Consider the following 13,752-nt stretch of genomic DNA (forward strand, 5'->3'; position numbering starts at 1 on the left):
TCCACTTTTTAAAGGCACACAAAAAGCTCAGTTTTAAAGTCGGCATATAACATTTAATGGTTGGTATTAGTCACAGGACGGTGCAGTAAAAAAAAAGCTGTAAGATTCCGAAGTGATACGGATGCCCTGGAGTTAAACCGTAGGTGGTGATGGGAATTTAGGGTTTCCAAGTCATAGTTTGACATTTTCAAAGAAACAGGAGCTCTCGTAGCTAAACTTGGTTGAAGTGTGGATATTGGAACTAGTAACTTATATTGTGAGAGCCATAGGGGACCAGAATACCAGGCAGTATTCTAACTCTACTGAGTCTAACACTCTTGATCATGATAAACAACCATACAGAACGTGTGTGTACTAGATAGGCTGTGCGTAGGGGACCTGTTTGAGTTGTGGGAGGGGGGACTAGTTGACATGTTCTCAGAGGAGTCCTTTCGGCCAGCGGTTGGAGCCGATGTTCAAGTTCAACCCTGACCCCTCTCCTGCCTGGCATTGTGTGGCTGCCATTTAGGGTTTATGAAGCGGCAGTAAAACGGGAGAGCAAACTCTAAAGGCCCTCAAAGAGCCAAGGAGAGATGGCAGCATGAGAATAAGGCCACCGCACAGACCCGCCCCCCCTCTCCTCCACTGCCCAATCGGGCCACAGCACCCCACACCATTACCCAGCATGCTTTGCTCTCTCCCCGGGATACCCAAAGGCCCTCGGCTACAGAGCAGTCGGGGGAGAGACAAGGGAGGCTGAGATGGCAAAAAATGCTAATGAAAAGTGCTCCATCAACCAAGTGTCCATTTTACTTAACCCCCCTCCCCCGTTTCCCAGGATGCAAAGCGACCCTTCAGCATTGGCCCTTCCTCTTTAAAAAGGAATCTGCCTGCAGCTGACCGCCTCCCCCCCACCACCACGCCCCTCGGTCTCCCTCTACAGAATTCATTTCCAAATTCTCTGCATAAAACACATCACCCCTCCACCACCACCATCACCACTCCACGTCCCCAAAGAAAAAGCATGGTGACAGTCCAGAATAAACTCAAGGGCAAGGAGGCCCGTTTCATTGTGCAGCCTGCAGATTGCTGCCCCTCTCTAGAGAAACGCTGGTGAGTGCCGGGTCACTGGGGGTCAGCCTCCACACCTCCCGGCTGTGGAGAGGCACGGAAGACAGGAGCAAACAGTCAGCAGGATGAAAAACAGAGGGAGGGAGGTGTTGAAAAACAGGATAAGATGGATGTTTCTGCTTTGGGGTAAAAACTCCTCAGATAGCTACTCAGGACTGGTTGGTGCTGCAACAGAAACATGCCAGAGGAGCTGCCTGGGCTGATTCTTTATCTCTAAGTCCTATTATTCAAAACAGAGTTCATTAAGCTTCTTGAGCACATTTTAATAACCAAAAAAGCTATTGATCAATCTGCTCACGGTGGCAAATTAGAAACATTCTAATGGATCTACAGAATAATTCAATATGAAGAGCCTGGGAGGGGGAAGCGCACAACCCTGGGAGGGCCTGGAACTAGTGGGACAGAAGCTACAATAACATGGTTAGCTCCTGTGAGTAGGGCTGTGGCGGTCATTACATTTTGTCAGCCGGTGATTGTCAAGCAAATATTTGCCGGCCTCACGGTAATTGACAGTTCATTAACATACACGTTTAACATCTCCTGGCTTCCACGCATAGCCTACAAGCAACTGTTGCAGACCTTTGGAACATCTACATTTGAAAAAGTATAATAAATCCATTTAATAGTCTACACCATCACAATAAATCCATTATTTATTTTAGACAGGTCTAAAGAAACATGATATGAAGAAAATGTGGTCTATTTCAGAAGAACAGAATAGCACACTGAGTTGTCCTTATGTTAGGCCCTGATATGGCTATGCCGTATGGCTGTGGGCTACACTAGTTCATTTAGCAGACAAGATTTGTTTAGTATTCCATGGCATTATTTTTATTATTTTATAGTATGAAAAATATAATTGAACATAGCTGAATAAAATAGAAAGGATATCTTCTCCAAATGATTTCCAAGTAAGGGCGCACATGAGGCTATTCTGTGTTGAGCGGTTAAAGAAACAGGTCCTCCTATATGCTTAATTTAGAGTTATTTATGCAACTTTAGTTGTGATACAAATGTTGGGCTATATGTTTAGACTTTTTAATACATTCTAAGGCTGCATGATGCGACTAATGATGATTTGAAAAAAGTTGCATGAAAGGCATGCGCTCTGATTTGTTTATTGTGCAGGCTGAACACACTTCATCAGTCTCTCTCATTCACAATTTGACAGGCACTTGATAATATTCTCACCAGGCCTCGAATTTCCAGGCGGCATCCCCCTTGTGTGGCCGTAACGCCCCCTAAAAAATCCATGCCTTTTGCGGCAAAAGTGGCCGTTGCGCCCTTGGGCTGAATATAACAATTATAATTAACTTCCCCCGGCTGATGTGCGCCGAAGCACCTCTCACTCACATGGCTCTCTCAGATATCTCAATTCTTATTAGCCAATGCACGTCACGTGATCGAGTCCTTCTCACAGGCATCTCAGCTAAGAAGTAGGCTACAACTGAAGACTTCTCAAAAGTGACCACAAATGCGATTATGCATGTAATGCTTTATTATAATGGTGCATTTCTATGGTGAAAATTATCTTCCCCAAACTTGAAACTCACGTGCCACCTATGTATGCCAGGTAGGCTCTACACCGGTTGTAAAGTGGATTAATGTGCTTAATTTTAAGAAGTTATTTGGCCACTTTAGTTGTGATACAAACCTTATTAAAACATACAGGCCTATAGGCTAGGCTACATGAGGTGTGCGACTATGATTTGAAAAAGTCACCAAAAAAAGGCATGCGCTGTTTCTTGCCTTACTGTACATACTGGGCATCATTCACAAGAGATAATACATAATTCACAGGTGATAGGCTAATATTGTCACCCATCAGACTATTCTTTATTTAAATGTTGTCTTTACATATACTAAATATATATACACTACCGTTCAAAAGTTTGGGTCACTTAGAAATGTCCTCCATTTTTTTGTCCATTAAAATAACATCAAATTGATCAGAAATACAGTGTAGACATTGCAATGTTGTAAATGGCTATTGTAGCTGGAAAACGGCTGATATTTAATGGAATATCTACATAGGCGTACAGAGTCCCACTATATATATGAAATGTGTGTGTGAAATTAGTTTTGATTTAGAATGGACCATTTTCATGCACCTGAACAGGGGCATGGTAAAATTTTTTTAGTTCAAATCAAATTTTATTCGTCACATGCGCCGAATACAACAGGTGTAGACCTTACCGTGCAATTCTTACTTACAAGCCCTTAACCAACAATGCAGTTCAAGAAATAGAGTTAAGAAAATATTTACTAAATAGACTAAAGTAAACAATAAAAAGTAACAATAAAATTACATAACAATAACGAGGCTATATACAGGGGGTCCCGGTATCGAGTCAATGTACAGGGGTACAGGTTAGCCGAGGTAGTTTGTACATGTAGGTTATCTATGCACTTAAATAGCAAATGGAGGACGCTTTTCCCATGGTTCATTTTCATGCCAGCCAAGTAAGCTGTACTCCTGTTGTAAAGCTAAGCAATGTGCTTAATATTAGGAAAGTTGATAAATAAATAAATAAACAAATAAATAAATATAGCAGGCCTAGCTTATAGAAAGGTAATGGGATCCTCCTCTTTTTAAGAGGGGCCATCAAAACGGGTTTCTCACGTAATTGCATAGCCTATAGAAATGTTGCGCAACATGGATCTCATGAAGTGTTGATTTGATTTTCGAAAACATTTGCATTGATGTCAGAGTGATTAGAGGGACAATAGAGTCCTGAGTACCAGGCAGTTAGCAAGTTTGGTAGGCTACTAACGACCATCAGCAGCATCAGAGCTAGGAGAAGCCTAGTTACCGTGACTAAACGGCCAAGCGGAATTTGACTGCGGTTATGACTCGTGACCGCCGGTGTGGCGGTAATACGGTCACTGTAACAGCCCTAACTGGGTGTGGGCTATGTGTACACGTGTGCAGTTGAGATGCACACATGTGCATCAACCACATAATCAAAAGGCACTTCTCTAGCCTCAGTGCTATTTCTGTCCTAGAACATGGGGCTCTTTCAACAGCTAGGCTCACAGTGTTATGATAGCACAGTTGAGGTTGGAAGTTTACATACACCTTAGCCAAATACATTTACAGTCAGTTTTTCAAAATTCCTGACATTTAATCCTAGTAAATATTCCCTGTCTTAGGTCAGTTAGGATCACCACTTTATTTTAAGAATGTGAAATGTCAGAAGTTTACATACACTCAATTAGTATTCGGTAGCATTGCCTTTAACGTTTGACCCAAGTTAAACAATTTTCGGGTAGCCTTCCACAAGCTTTCCACAATAACTTGGGTGAATTTTGGCACATTCCTCCTGACAGAGCTGGTGTAACTGAGTCAGGTTTGTAGGCCTCGCTCGTACACGCTTTTTCAGTTCTGCCCACACATTTTCTATAGGATTGAGGTCAGGGCTCTGTGATGGCCACTCCAATACCTTGACATTGTTGTCCTTAAGCCATTTTGCCACAACTTTGGAAGTATGCTTGGGGTCATTGTCCATTTGGAAGACCCATTTGCGACCAAGCTTTAACTTCCTGACTGATGTCTTGAGATGTTGCTTCAATATATCCACATAATTTTCCTTCCTCATGATGCCATCTATTTTGTGAAGTGCACCAGTCCCTCCTGCAGCAAAGTACCCCCACAGCATGATGCTGCCACCCCTGTGCTTCACGGTTGGGATGGTGTTCTTCGGCTTGCAAGCAACCCCCTTTTTCCTCCAAACATAACGATGGTCATTATGGCCAAACAGTTCTATTTTTGTTTCATCAGCCCAGAGGACATTCCTCCAAAAAGTACGATCTTTGTCCCCATGTGCAGTTGCAAACCGTAGTCTGGCTTTTTTATGGCGGTTTTGGAGCAGTGGCTTCTTCCTTGCTGAGCAGCCTTTCAGGTTATGTCGATATAGGACTCATTTTAATGTGGATATAGATATTTTTGTACCTGTTTCCTCCAGCATCTTCACAAGGTCCTTTGCTGTTCTTCTGGGACTGATTTGCACTTTTCGCACCAAAGTACATTCATCTCTAGGAGACAGAACGCATCTCATTCCTGAGCGGTATGACGGCTGCGTGGTCCCATGGTGTTTATACTTGCATACTATTGTTTGTACAGATGAACGTGGTACCTTCAGGCGTTTGGAAATTGCTCCCAAGGATGAACCAGACTTGTGGAGGTCTACAATTTTTTTTCTGAGGTCTTGGCTGATTTCTTTAGATTTTCCCATGATGTCAAGCAAAGAGGCACTGACTTTGAAGGTAGGCCTTGAAATACATCCACAGGTACACCTCCAATTGACTCAAATGATGTCAATTAGCCTATCAGAAGCTTCTAAAGCCATGACATCATTTTCTGGAATTTTCCAAACTGTTTAAAGGCACAGTCAACTTAGTGTATGTAAACTTCTGACCCACTGGAATTGTGATACAGTGAATTATAAGTGAAATAATCTGTCTGTAAACAATTGTTGGAAAAATTACTTGTGTCATGCACAAAGTAGATGTCCTAACCGACTTGCCAAAACTATAGTTTGTTAACAAGACATTTGTGGAGTGGTTGAAAAACTAGTTTTAATGACTCCAACCTAAGTGTATGTAAACTTCTGACCTCAACTGTACATGTGCGATAACAAAAACTTCTGTGTGTAGCCTTGGGAAAGAGGGAGTGTATAAGTGTGTATGTGTGTGTACAGGCTTGTGAACGCAAGTCTGCATCCATGGAGAGTGACATGATCTCGGTGTCCTCCTGTCAACGGAAAGGGGGGAGACCAGAACCAAGAGTCCTCCATGATAAGTAAGTCTGTAGGGTCCCCATTTCAGTATGTAGGGGTTATCATGGAGGACTCTTGGTTCTGATCTGGTCTCCCCCTTCCTGTCGACAGGAGGACATTGAGATCCTGTGTCACGCTTCCTGGCACTTCCTGGTTCCCTGACAGACAGCCCCTGGGCTGGAGAAGGCCCATCCATCAGGGGCAGACTGCACTTTGATCACACTTCAAACATGGGGCCGGCTCGGAGAGCCAGGGCCCAGCCCAGTGGAGCAGCCCTGGATTAACACCACCCCGCTCCACCTTTGAAGTGCCACTTGGCAGCTCAGATGGCAAAGGAAGGGGAATTAATGTGGTGTGTGCCCAGCGTGGCGGAGATCCCTCTGCGGGCTCACCGTTAACACACACTCGGCTTGATTAAGGGCCGTGAGGGATACTCGCTGCAGCTGGAGCGCTCCTGCAAGGAGCTCACACTGCGGGGAGGAAACACAAAGTGAGAACACGCCCTGCTCCCCGAAGCATGCACACACACACTAGCTCAGCCCGATGACCTGTGCATGGCATGGATAAGACAAAGATATCCCCTCTCCATCTTTGTCCAAATCATAGAGGGTTGACAGACTTATCACAAGGCACTAGACAGCAGGCTGGTAAACACTCCCCAAGTGAGTCAAACGCTTGAAAGATGATTGGAGGGTGAGTCAATGCTAAGTCAAAGGTGTGTCACATCCTCTAAAGCACTCTCTCAACCCCCTCAGCCCTGTCAGTGGCTCTGCTGTAGCTTGCTAAACTGAGGGTAGGGTAGCTGGCCAGGCTCACTGTCAGAGGAGGAGAGTGAGAGAGTGCGAATGAGAGTGAGGAGTAATGTGAGAGTGTGCGTGTCAGGGTTTCCGCTAGGTAAATGTGGCGCTGGACATTTGACAGGAAACATTTTAATTTACCGGACATTTGAGACATTTACCGGACATATAGGCCTATGCATTGGGTGCGTAACCTGATTATGGCGTCCACCCACGGTGTAATACATCTTAACAGAACATGCCACTCGAGGATGCAACGGCGTGCGTCCTTCTTACCGAATTCCGATGCTTTGGTTTTAGAATAATTGTCAACATTTACTTTCTCAGCCAACAAACAGCAAAATCACTAGCCTATGTCAATCTACTATCTCCCATAGAAAACTTTACCTATTCTATTGGTCAGCTTGTTGTTCTGTGCGGAAAATAAATAGGTTATTCCAAACAGACTCTGGGACAGTTGTGGGATGATAGATCCAAAAATTAATACAACCAGTACATCAAAATAACTTTAAAATGGAATGGAATTTATGAATATATACATATATGGACAAGCAATGACCGAGCAGCATGGACTAAGATACAGCAGAATATTATAGAATAGAACAGTATATACACATATGAGATGAGTAGTGCAAGATATGTAAAGATGATTAAAGTGACTAGTGTTCCAGCCCTACATAAGTTTTTTGTAGGTAATGTTACATTTTAAGTCATGTTAAAAAAATAATAATTCTGAGCGGTAGAAAGTGATCTTGACTCAGAAAATGTTGGTGACCACTGGCTTAAAATGTTGATAAACTATTATTTCTTCACATTATAGCTGCACAGCAATGCGCAGGCAGCTACGCGTGAATGTTCATTCCATAATGCAATTAGCGGGAAAAATACTAGGCTTGGGCAGTATCCAGATTGTCATGCCGACCTTGTGCCATACAAGGATATTCGGTAATACCGGCACTGAACACAAGGGGCACTATTGTAATCCGAAGGTTAGCAATGCTAAAGAGTACATGTACAATCCCATAGAGAATGCTAACTAAATGCTAATGAGCGCATCATGAACAAGTATTTGCAGGGTAGACATCCCAGCTCATAAAGTTATTCATGTAACTCAAAAATGCTACTCGCAGTTTGCTGCACGCACAAAACAAATATTAGACAGTAAGCCTCTTGATCCAGGAGGGGGTTCTCTGCTGTTACCATGCAAAACTAGATTTTGGAAGAAGCTAACCACTTAGCTAGATAGCAAACTAGCAAACCAAATGCACAACTGCAGAAAATTTAGCACATTTTAGACAGTTAACTTAATAGTTATAAAATATCTAGCTGGCAAACATTTATCTGTGAATTCCATACTGCAACTACACTGAACAAAAATATAAAATGCAACATGCAACAATTTAAAAGACTTTAATGAGTTACAGTTCCAAGATGGCGTAGCAGTGCGGTCGTGTATTCTGTGGTGTCCTCGTGTAAATAGCCAGTTTTTTAATTTTTTGTATTTTTTCGTATATATTTCTCTCTCACTTTCTATCCTTCAACTAAATATACTTTACTGCAACCCGCCTCACCCAATGTGGAACGGATTCTATTATTTCTTTATTTTTATCAAGAATCTACGGCTGAAACTAGCCAGCTAACTAGCTACTTGCTATTAGCCACCGTTAGTGGTCTTCACCACTGTCCGTGGCCTGCATTACCTACCAGCCAGCTCTAGCCTGGACAATTATCTGCCAGTCTACACAGCGCGCTATCGACCCTTAGCATATCGGACTTTCTGCCGGAATCACTGAATCACTGGACCTTAACACCGGATCATCACAACTAGCTAGCTGCAACCGAATGGCTGTTGTTGGCTAATTCACCACTGTCCCGACGCACCAGTTAGCCTTGAGCTAACCTCGACCAAGGCCCATCTCCCGGCTATCTACCTCTCTGTCAACCGGACAGGACCTCATAGTGTCGACATGGAGCCCCGCCGATCCATCACGACTCGTCTGCCGACATAATTGTCTGATGTGGTTTCAACAGGCTTTCCGTTGCGACGACCACGAAGATCCATCTGCTAGCCCCGGCCCGCTAGCACGCGCAATCAACAGCCGTGCCTCCTGCTCGCCTGTGCTGTAGCAGCCTACGAACTGCTCCCGGACTTACCTATTGCTGTTCACTGGACCTTATGATCACTCAGCTACACAGCTAATGCCTGCTGGACTGTTCCTTTACACGGTACCCTATCCTGTTTATCTGTTTAGCCTCAGCCCAAACTTTCGTTGCCATTACCAGTTGTTGTCTTAGCCCTCTCACATAACACCTGTGATTGCGTTATGCCTCTCTCCCATGTCAATATGCCTAACCTATTGCTGTTTGGGCTAGTTCTTATTGTACTATTTCACTGTAGGGCCCCCAGTCCCGCTCAACCAGCCTCAGAGAGCTCCTTTGTACCAACCCCCAACAGACCTGCTCAATCGGTACCTCCAGTGATGCTCTCTCTTTCATCGTTACACAATGCTTAGGTGTACCTCCACTGTACTCATATCCTTCCATATCCTTGTCTGTACATAATGCCCTGAATCCATTCTACAACGCCCGGAAATCTGCCCCTTTTATTCTCTGTACCCAATGCACTAGAAGACCAGTTCTTAAAGCCTTTAGCCGTATCCTTATTCTATTCCTCCTCTGTTCCTCTGATGTTGAGGTTAACCCAGGCCCTGTAGCCCCCAGTATCACTCCTACTCCCCAGGCACTATCATTTGTTGACTTCTGTAACCGTAAAAGCCTTGGTTTCTTGCATGTTAACATCAGAAGCCTCCTCCCCAAGTTTGAGTTATTCACTGCATTAGCACACTCTGCCAACCCTGATGTTCTAGCAGTGTCTGAATCCTGGCTTAGGAAGGCCACCAAAAATTCTGAATTACAACATTTTCCGTCTAGATCCAACTGCCAAAGGGGGCGGAGTTGCAATCGCCTGCAGAGCTCTATCATACGATCCAGGTCTGTGCCCAAACAGTTTGAGCTTCTACTTCTAAAAATCCACCTTTCCAGAAATAAGTCTCTCACTGTTGCCGCTTGCTACAGACCCCCCTCAGGCCCCAGTTGTGTCCTGGACACCATATGTGAATTGCTTGCCCTCCATCTATCCTCAGAGTTTGTACTGCTTGGTGACCTAAACTGGGATATGCTTAACACCCCGTCCGTCCTACAATCTAAACTAGATGCCCTCAATATCACACAATTTATCAAGGAACCAACAGGTACAACCCTAAATCTGTAAACATGGGCACTCTCATAGATATCATCCTGACTAATTTACCCTCTAAATACACCTCCGCTGTCTTCAACCAGGATCTCAGCGATCACTGCCTCATTGCCTGTGTCCGTAATGGGTCCGCAGTCAAACGACCACCCCTCATCACTGTCAAACGCTCCCTAAAACACTTTAGCGAGCAGGCCTTTCTAATTGACCTGGACTGGGTATCCTGGATGGATATAGATCTCATTCCGTCAGTAGAGGATGCCTGGATGTTCTTCAAAAGTGCTTTCCTCTCCATCTTAAATAAGCATGCCCCATTCAAAAAATTCAGAACAAAGAACAGATATAACCCTGGTTCACCCCAGACTTGACTGCCCTTGACCAGCACAAAAACATCCTGTGGCGTACTGCATTAGCATCGAACAGCCCCCGCGATATGCAACTTGTTAGGGAAGTCAGGAACCAATATACACAATCAGTTCGATGCTGTTAGGAAAGTTAGGAAAGCAAAGGCTAGCTTGTTCAAACAGAAATTTGCATCCTGTAGCACTAACTCCAAAAGGTTTTGGGACACTGTAAAGTCCATGGAGAATAAGAGCACCTCCTCCCAGCTGCCCACTGCACTGAGGCTAGGAAACACTGTCACCACCGATAAATCTACGATAATCAAGAATTTCAATAAGCATTTTTGGAGGTAGTCTATCACAGTGCCATCTGTTTTGTCACCAAAGCCCCATATACTACCCACCATTGTGACCTGTACACTCTCGTTGGCTGGCCCTCACTACATATTCGTCGCCAAACCCACTGGCTCCAGGTCATCTATAAATCACTTCTAGGCAAATCCCCGCCTTATCTTAGCTCATTGGTCACCATAGCAACACCCACCCGTAGTATGCGTTCCAGCAGGTATCTCACTGGTCATCCCCAAAGCCAACAACTTCTTTGGCTGCCATTCCTTCCAGTTCTCTGCTGCAAATGACTGGAACGAACTGCAAAAATCTCTGAAGCTGGAGACACATCTCCCTCACCATCTTTAAGCATCAGTTGTCAGAGCAGCTTACCGATCACTGCACCTGTACACAGCCCATCTGTAATTAGCCCATCCAACTACCTCATCCCCATATTGTTATTTATTTTGCTCATTTGCACCCCAGTATCTCTATTTGCACATCACCTTCTGCACATCTATCACTCCAGTGTTAATACAACATTTTAATTATGTTGCACTATGGCCTATTTATTGCCTTACCTCCATAACTACATTTGCACACACTGTATATAGAATTTCTATTGTGTTATTGACTGTACGTTTTGTTTATTCCATTTGTAACTGTTGTTTTTGTCGCACTGCTTTGCTTTATCTTGGCCAGGTCGCAGTTGTAAATGAGAACTTGTTCTCAACTGACTTACCTGGTTAAATAAAGGTGAAATAAAATAAAATAAAGTTAATATAAGGAAATCAGTCAATGGAAGTAAATTCATTAGGCCCTAATCTATGGATTTCACATGACTGGGAACACATACAGTGGGGAAAAAAAGTATTTAGTCAGCCACCAATTGTGCAAGTTCTCCCACTTAAAAAGATGAGAGGCCTGTAATTTTCATCATAGGTACACGTCAACTATGACAGACAAAATGAGAAAAAAATATCCAGAAAATCACATTGTAGGATTTTTAATGAATTTATTTGCAAATTATGGTGGAAAATAAGTATTTGGTCAATAACAAAAGTTTCTCAATACTTTGTTATATACCCTTTGTTGGCAATGACACAGGTCAAACGTTTTCTGTAAGTCTTCACAAGGTTTTCACACACTGTTGCTGGGATTTTGGCCCATTCCTCCATGCAGATCTCCTCTAGAGCAGTGATGTTTTGGGGCTGTCGCTGGGCAACAGACTTTCAACTCCCTCCAAAGATTTTCTATGGGGTTGAGATCTGGAGACTGGCTAGGCCACTCCAGGACCTTGAAATGCTTCTTACGAAGCCACTCCTTCGTTGCCCGGGCGGTGTGTTTGGGATCATTGTCATGCTGAAAGACCCAGCCACGTTTCATCTTCAATGCCCTTGCTGATGGAAGGAGGTTTTCACTCAAAATCTCACGATACATGGCCCCATTCATTCTTTCCTTTACACGGATCAGTCGTCCTGGTCCCTTTGCAGAAAAACAGCCCCAAAGCATGATGTTTCCACCCCCATGCTTCACAGTAGGTATGGTGTTCTTTGGATGCAACTCAGCATTCTTTGTCCTCCAAACACGACGAGTTGAGTTTTTATCAAAAAGTTCTATTTTGGTTTCATCTGACCATATGACATTCTCCCAATCCTCTTCTGGATCATCCAAATGCACTCTAGCAAACTTCAGATGGGCCTGGACATGTACTGGTTTAAGCAGTGTGTTACTGATGGGTAGGCTTTGTTACTTTGGTCCCAGCTCTCTGCAGGTCATTCACTAGGTCCCCCCGTGTGGTTCTGGGATTTTTGCTCACCGTTCTTGTGATCATTTTGACCCCACGGGGTGAGATCTTGCGTGGAGCCCCAGATCGAGGGAGATTATCAGTGGTCTTGTATGTCTTCCATTTCCTAATAATTGCTCCAACAGTTGATTTCTTCAAACCAAGCTGCTTACCTATTGCAGATTCAGTCTCTTCCCAGCCTGGTGCAGGTCTACAATTTTGTTTCTGGTGTCCTTTGACAGCTCTTTGGTCTTGGCCATAGTGGAGTTTGGAGTGTGACTGTTTGAGGTTGTGGACAGGTGTCTTTTATACTGATAACAAGTTCAAACAGGTGCCATTAATACAGGTAACGAGTGGAGGACAGAGGAGCCTCTTATAGAAGAAGTTACGGGTCTGTGAGAGCCAGAAATCTTGCTTGTTTGTAGGTGACCAAATACTTATTTTCCACCATAATTTGCAAATAAATTCATTAAAAATACAATGTGATTTTCTGGATTTTTTTTCCCTCAATTTGTCTGTCATAGTTGACGTGTACCTATGATGAAAATTACAGGCCTCTCTCATCTTTTTAAGTGGGAGAACTTGCACAATTGGTGGCTGACTAAATACTTTTTTTCCCCACTGTATGCATCTGTTGGTCACAGATAACTAAGAAATAAATAAAAAGGTAGGGGCGTAGATCAGAAAACCAGTCAGTATCTGGTGTGACCACCATTTCCCTCATGCAGCGCGACACTCCTTTGCATAGAGTTGATCAGGCTGTTGATTGTTGCCTGTGGAATATTGTCCCAATCCTCTTCAATGGTTGTGCGAAGTTGCTGGATATTGGCGGGAACTGGAACACGCTGTCATACACGTCGATCCAGAGCATCCCAAACATTGTGTTCTGTGACAAAACTGTACATTTTAGAGTGGCCTTTTATTGTCTCCAACACAAGGTGCACCTGTCAAATCAAATCGGTCACACACATATTTAGCAGATGATATTGCGGGTGTAGCGAAATGCTTGTGTTCCTAGCTTCAACAGTGCAGTAGTATCTAACAATTCACAACAATGGAATTAAGAACGTAATGATCATGCTGTTTAATCAGCTTCTTGATATGCCACACCTGTCAGGTGGAAGGATTATATTGGCAAAGGATAAATGCTCACTAACAGGGATGTAAACAAATTTGTGCACCACATTTTAGGGAAATAAGCTTTTTGTGCGTATGGAACATTTATTTGATTTCATCTCATGAAACATGGGACCAACACTTTACATGTTGCGTTTATATTTTTGTTCAGTGTAGATCACCTGGCGGCACAACACAACAGTGAGTGACTAACAAGGCTCTGGTCTCTCGTCGTTGTGTGCTT

At 43.7% G+C, this 13,752-nt stretch overlaps 1 protein-coding gene across 1 annotated transcript in view; it reads right to left on the bottom strand.

Moving 5' to 3' along the window:
• LOC311137063 (chromatin remodeling regulator CECR2-like) overlaps positions 1 to 13,752 on the bottom strand; it is a 99,423-nt gene that overhangs the window by 47,021 nt on the left and 38,650 nt on the right. The window lies entirely within an intron of this gene.

This window comes from Coregonus lavaretus (assembly GCF_964263955.1).
Source record: "Coregonus lavaretus genome assembly, chromosome: 11".
In the NCBI taxonomy this organism is placed as follows: domain Eukaryota; kingdom Metazoa; phylum Chordata; class Actinopteri; order Salmoniformes; family Salmonidae; genus Coregonus; species Coregonus lavaretus.